The following is a 7,523-nucleotide window of genomic DNA, read 5'->3' as shown; positions in this document are numbered from 1 at the left end:
ATACAATTTTAGAAATTTTTGGTAAGATCTGTATGCTTAAACTTTACAGGATATGAAAGAAAAAAATCATAAGGTTTACATTTTTAAGTCTATTTTTATTATCCATGTAAGAATCCCTAAGTCACAGAATTAGCAGGAAAATATGCTTTTATGTGAAACCCAAAACACAAAATCAAGTTCAAAATAGTGCCAAAGTAGTGAAGTTTCACAATTCTGAGTTTAATAGAGCCCATAGGCAAAACAAAATAGGTTAAAAAAATATAATAATTAACATAAAACAGAAAAATGTCAGAATAAAAAATTATTTTTAAAAATAACATGAGGGACACAAAATACATTAGAGAGGAAAATTAGCTCCACAAGAAGTTAGATTCTATTAAATTTTGAAAAGGTTTTAAAATGTTTTTAAGTTTGAAGTGATTAAAATGATTATGAAAGTTAGGAAGGTTAAGAAAATAAGTATACAAAAATTGAATTGATTTAACTTAAATGAGATACAATATATTGAAAGACAATTTAAAAGATTACACTTATAGTAAAACTAATATATATATTAATAAATCTAAACAGTAGTTGTAAAAGACATCAGGAGATTATAAAATATTCAAGGATACTAAAATAATATACAGAAAAAGAAATAGAAATTTTATTCATATTTTGGGAAGCTCTTCAATTTGATCTATAGATTTAATCCATATCCAATTTAAATCCCATCAGTTTTATTTGTTTATTAAGGGAACTTGACATGTTGCATTTAAAAGATTCAGAAAAGCAAAGCCAATAATAGCTAGGAGTTTCTAAAGAAGATGTCAGGAGAATGTACCTATCCAAATAGAGAGAATAATTATAAAGCTATAATTGCTAAGAAAATGTGTTATTTACCAATGATAGGGAAACAGAGTACTGTAAAATAGAGCCACTTGACCTCTAGTCACTTGTTTTATGAAAAAGACAGCACTAGAAATTAATGGGATATCTTCTAACAAAGATACAAAAATTAAATGATTTGAAGAGGCACTTCATACACAGGAGAATTCATGGAAAATAAATATTTGAAATATGTTTAACTTTACTTACTAGAAAACATGAATTAAGACAGTAATTTCATACCCCTTCATGAACACACACTTGTTCACAGTTTGTAAAAGTATGATAATATCAGGGATGATTAAGGAGATGGAAGAGCAACACATGTATACATTTTTGGTGATGTTGTACATTTTTCAAACTACTCTTACACTTTCTAGTAAAAATGACAACAAACATATCCTTAGACCCAGAAATTCCATTACTCCTTATATACGCTAGTAAGCCTTTTGCAGATCTGCACCTGATGACCATAATATTGTTCATGGTAGCATTATTTGTGCCTTCAAGTCCATCCATGTTGCTGTAAATGACAAAATTTTGTTCATTTTTATGGCTGACTGGTATTCCATTGTATGTATATACCACTTATTCGCTATCCATTCTTCTATTGATGGACACTTAGGGTGCTTTCCTACCTTGGCAATTGTAAATAATGCTGCTATGAACATTGGGATGCATGTATCGTTTTGAAATAGTGGTTTTGGTTTTTTTGAATATATACCCAGGAGTGGAATTGCTGGATCATATGGTAGTTCTATTTTTAGTTTTTTGAGAAACTCCCATATTATTTTGCACAGTGGCTGTACCAATTTACATTCCCCCTAGCAGTGTACAAGGGTTTCTTTTCTCCACATCCTCGTCAACATTTGTTATTCATGTTCTTTTTGATGATAGCCATTCTGACAGGTGTGAGGTGATACCTCGTTGTGGTTTGATTTGCATTTCACTGATGACTAGTGACGTTATCTTTTCATGTCCCTGTTGGCAATCTGCATTTCCTGTTTGGAAAAATGTCTACTCAGTTCGACTACCCATTTTTTAATCTGATTTTATTTTTTTGACATTGAGTTCTATGAGCCGTTTATATATGTTGGATATGAATCCCTTATCAGTCATATAATTTGCAAATATTTTTCTCCCATTCAGTAGGTTGTCTTTCCATTTTACTGATGTTTCCTTTGCTGTGCAAAGACTTTTAAGTTTAACTAGGTATCATTTGTTTAACTTTGCTTTTATTCCCTTTACTTTAGGAGATAGATCCAAAAAAATATTCTACAATTATGTCAGAGAGTATTCTGCCTATTTTTTCCTCTAGGAATTTTATAGTGTCCAGTTTTACATTTAGGTCTTTAATCCATTTTGAGTTAATTTTTGAAAATGGTATTGGAGAATGTTCTAATTTCATTCTTTCACATGTAGCTGTCCAGTTTTCCCAACACCACTTATTGAAGAGACTGTCTTTTCTCCATTGTATATTCTTGCCCCCTTTGTCATAGATTAATTGCATGGGTTTATTTCTGGAATCTTTATCCTGTTCCATTGATCTATGCATCTGTTTTAGTGCCAGTATCACACTGTTTTGATGACTGTAGCTTTGCTGTATAGTGTGACGTCAGGGAGCTTGATTCCTCAAGTTCTGTTCTTTATTCTCAAGATTGTTTTGGCTATTCATGGTCTTTTATGTTTCCATGAACATTTTAATTTTTTTATTTTAGTCCTGTGAAAATGCCATTGGTATTTTGATAGGGATTGCATTGAATCTGTACACTGCCTTGGGTAATATTGTCATTTTAACAACATTGATTATTTCAATTCAAGGACACAGTATATCTTTCCACCTGTTTGTGTCATCTTCAATTTCTTTCATCAGTGCAGTGTCTTATAATTTTCAGAGTGCAGGTCTTTCTCCTCCATAGGTAGGTTTATTCCTAGGTTTGTTTTTGGGTTTTTTTTGATGGTAAGTGGGATCATTTCCTTAATTTCTCATTCTGATACTTTGTTGTTTGTGTATAGAAAGGCAAAGATTTTATTATATTAATCTTGTATCCTGCAGCTTTACTGAATCCATTGATGAGCTCTAGTAGTTTTCTGGTGTGGCCTTTAGGATTTTCTATGTATAGTATCTGGAAACAATGACAGTTTAACTTCTTCCTTTCCAATTTGTATTCCTTTTATTTATATTTTTCTCTTCTCTGATTGATGTGGCTAGGACTTCCAAAACAATGTTAAATAAAAGTTTTTAAGCATGAAAAATTTTGTATTAAAACTATAAAGAAAAGTAAGTAAATGACAAACAAAATTTTAATAATAATTACATCTCTTTTGACCTATAATTTATATATCACAAATTCCCTTGATTTTAATGTATAATTTATGAGTTTGTTAAACTTATACAATCATGCAATCATTACCTCAAACCAGTTTTAAAACTCATACATCAGTCCAGAAAGTTCCCTTGTGACTTCTACAGTTCCCAACCACAGTTCCAAAAAACCAATGATCTTTTTTCTATCTCTATAGTTTTGTATTTTCTACAAATTGCATATAAATTACAATAATTTGAGCATATGAGACATTGAACTTTGTGTCTGGCTTCTTCCCCTTAGAATGGTGTTTTGGAAATCCATACATGTTATTGTGCTTATCAGTTGTCCATTCTTTTTATTGCTCTGTTGTATTATATTTTAATATTGGTCGTGTTGACTCTATAAATCAATTTTGAGATAATTGCCTTCTTAACAATACTGAAGGTTCCTATTCATAAATATGGTATATCTCTACATTTGTTTGTCTTTTTTTTCCCCTCAGTAAAGTTTTATAAACTTTATTGTAGAGGTCTTACATGTTAATTGTTAAATTTATTCTTACATATAGCTTTCTGAAGCTCTTCTCACATTAATTATTTTAATTTTATTTTTGGTTGTATGGTACTAATATTTTTAACTACAATTTACTTTATTTATATATTTATTTACTTTGTATTCTGTGACCTTGCTTAACTCCCATATTAGTTATAATATATTTTATTATAGATTCTTTAGGACTTTCCACATAAAAGATAGTGTCATTTGGAAATAAAAAAATGTTTTACTTCTTCATTTCCAATGTTTATGTTTTTAATTTATTTTTTTGCCATACTTTACTAAGTTAGGTCATTTAGCAAAATGTTGAATAGAAGTGGTGAGAGCAGAAACTTTAGATTTGTTCTTAATATTTTGGAAAAAGTATTCAGTCTTTCACCATTAAGTATGGTGTTAGCTTTAGCCTTCTTGTAGGTGCCCTTCTTGAGATAAATGCCCTTCTGCTACAAGTATTCTGTGAGTTTTTATCATTGATGGATGTTATGTTTTGTCAAATGTTCTGAGTCTATTGACATGATCACATGCTTTATCTCCTTTATCCCTCAAAATGTCATATTATATCGACTAAATTTTTAGATATTAACCTTATCTTGTATTCCACTTGGTTAGAGTATAATTATTATTTTTATATCTTTTTTGCTTTATTTGTGAATATTTGGTTAAGAATTTCTGTATCTGTGTTCATGAAGGATACGGGTATATAGTTTTCTTTTCTTGTGCAGTAATTTTCTGGCTTTGGTGTCAGAGTAATACTAACCTTCGGTTGTGTATGAAGTATTAAGAAAATTATTTATTTTTTATTATACTTTATTCTTAATTTTAAAAATCATTTATTATTTAAAAAGTGAGCAGTGATGAGAAAAGATACTTAAAAACATATAGGTAAATCAAATAAGTTTTGACCATTACAAAAAATTGGGATATTACAAAATCAAAGGAATTAAACTATTAGAAAATAATAACATAGACCAATAAATAAGGATACTTGGTGTTAAAAGACTCTAAAAGTCCTTAGATTGTTCAAGAGAAAGATTTCACTTCCTGGGTGTTAGCCTTTTCTTGACAGGCTCTTGAAGTAGAGTGAGTCTCTAACTTCTGCATGGACAGCTGCTACAGTGTACTGCCTGACCAGCAATATTCAGTGACTGGCAGCTTTCCTCATTACCCTCATTTGGGTGGTTTATTGGTTTCCTAGAGATGACATAACAAAGTACACAAACTGAGTGTCTTAAAACAACAGAAATTTCACAGTTCGGGAGTTTAGAAATTTGAAATTAAGATGTTGGCAGGCCACACTCCCTCTGAAACCTATAGGGCCAATTCCTTCCTTTCCTTTTCTACCTTCTCATGTTAGCTGGCAATCCATGGAGTTCATCACTGCAATCTCTGTCTCCATTATCGCTTGGTCATCATGGTATACTTATTTGCCATTCTTCTTTTTGTGCCTCTCTCCCCTTATAAGGACACCAGTCATATTGAATTAAGGACCAATTCTTCCCAGTATGGCCTCATCTTAACTAATGATATCTGCAGGGACCCTATTTCCGAATAAGTTCACATTCACAGGTTCTGAGTGTTTTAACATAGCCTTGTGGAGAACACAATTCAACCCATAACAGGTTGTGCCTTCAGTGAGACATTTCCCACAAATGACTTTTTCTACTCCTTCATGGGCAGATTTCTAACAAGTTTCAGAAGTATAAGTTGCAGCAAATTTCATCGCTGGTACTGCATTAGCTTCCTGCCTTCCACTGAGTGTTGTTCCCTCTCCAAAAAGTTCTAAATCCCAGGTCTGGAGTGAGTCTCTTCCTTGGACATTCCATCTTAGCCTTAAGTATAGTGAGTATTATATATTAGAATATATTTTATATGATATGATTTATATGACATATTTTCTATATTCTTTAGAATTCTATTCATTTTCTACTAGCCAATCTCTTTTAATTCTAATTCCCTGTTATAATTGCTTACATTAAACTTTTCCTGATCAAATTACACTGTTTCCTCTCTTCAGATTATAACCAAACTTGTATAAAACTAAAAAAAAAAAAAAAAGACAAAATAAAGGAATATGTAACTTCTAAAAAATAAAAGGGGAAGTAGAAATGCAGAAATATTATCTTTAGCATATTAAATGGAGACAATGCACAGAAAAAAAAAGGAAACATCCAATAGGGCGTGTTTAAGATGCCAGAAATAAACTCAAGGAAGTCAGTAATGGCAGTAGATGTAAATATTAATATCACCTAAAAATATATACATACATATTATATTAGAAATGAAAAAGATAAGCAATCAAATCAATACCAGACTGATATTTATTTTCTATAGCAAACACCTCAAAAAAATTCAAAGTAATAGTGTAAGAAAATATTTCTCAGGAAAAAGTTTCTTAAAAAAGTGGTGTAGTAAATTTAATCCTTTTATTACCAAGATAAAATAATAGTTATATGTATGAAACATGGTATAACCTCAAAGATATATAATTCATATCCTATAAGCAAAGGAAGAAATTGACATGTCCTTGAACAGAGTAGTACTCTATTCTCATGAACTGACACATCAAGTAAGACAGAATTTGTTAAGGATGTATTTTATTAAAATATAATTTATACCCCAAAAGCTTTAATTTGTATAAGAGAGCAGCTCAATAAACTTTCACAAATTGAACACACTTTGTAAACACCAGCTGGATCAAGGAGTTGAATATTTTGAACACATCTGATGGGTTCTTCTTGTGTCATAATCTTCCCCACTCCCCAAGAGTGACCATGACTCTGATTGATAAGCATGGATAAGTTTTTTTATTCCCATATACAAATGGAATCATATATAGTCTTTTAATCTTTTTTTGCTGTCTTCTTTGGCTCAACATTGACTTGCCAGATCCATGTATATTTTTGTAAGTATTTATAGCTCATTTATTTTTGTTGCTCCAATATTCCATTGCATAAATATACCATGCTTATGTATCCATTCTAATCTTGAAGAACATTTGTGTAGTTTCCATGGTTGTGCTCTTACAATACAATGTATTGAAAATTTTATTGTGTGTCTTTAGGAGAACACATGTGAGGTCATTGGGTAGGCAGATGCTCAACTTTAGAAAATAAAGCCAGAGAGTTCTGAGAGCTGTGATTGATCTATATGTTTACCAACATTGGTATAGTCTTGTTTAATTTAGTCATGAATTTATAGTGGTTTCTAGTTGTAATTTTATTTTTATTCCTGTGATCACTAATGAAGTAGAGCATATATATATAGTCAATTTGGATATCCCATTTTGTGAAGTGTCTGTTCAAGTCTTTTCCTATTTTTCTACTAATTCTTCTAACTTTTTCTTAAATTATATGGGTTCTTTAGAAATTCTTCATACAAGACATTTTCTTCTGAATTATTTACTTAATAATGTGTCTTTTGATGAATAAAAGTTGCTAATTTTAATATAGTTCACCTTATCTTTATTTTTCCTTTATGTTTAACTCTAGTTTCCTATTGAGAAAAACTTTGACTACTTCAAGATCACTATAATGTATTTTTCTGAGCCTTCTAAAAGTCTTAATGTTTATAATTTTGCCATTGCACACCTAGATCTATAGTCAATGTGTAATTTATTTTTTTGTTGTTGTGAATTAGCAGTCAATATATATGTATGTATAAATATATCCATATGACTATCAAGTTGGCACTTTCATTTATTGAAAATACCCCACAATCCCTTTTAATGATAGTGTTATAATTTTCACAATCAGGCTCCCTTGGGTCAATTTCTATAGTCTTTTGATTTCCATT

The sequence above is a fragment of the Monodon monoceros genome, unplaced genomic scaffold (genome assembly GCF_005190385.1).
Source record: "Monodon monoceros isolate NGI ecotype Baffin Bay Population unplaced genomic scaffold, NGI_Narwhal_1 Super_Scaffold_11, whole genome shotgun sequence".
Taxonomy (NCBI): Eukaryota; Metazoa; Chordata; class Mammalia; order Artiodactyla; family Monodontidae; genus Monodon; species Monodon monoceros.
This window is presented reverse-complemented; position numbering follows the sequence as displayed.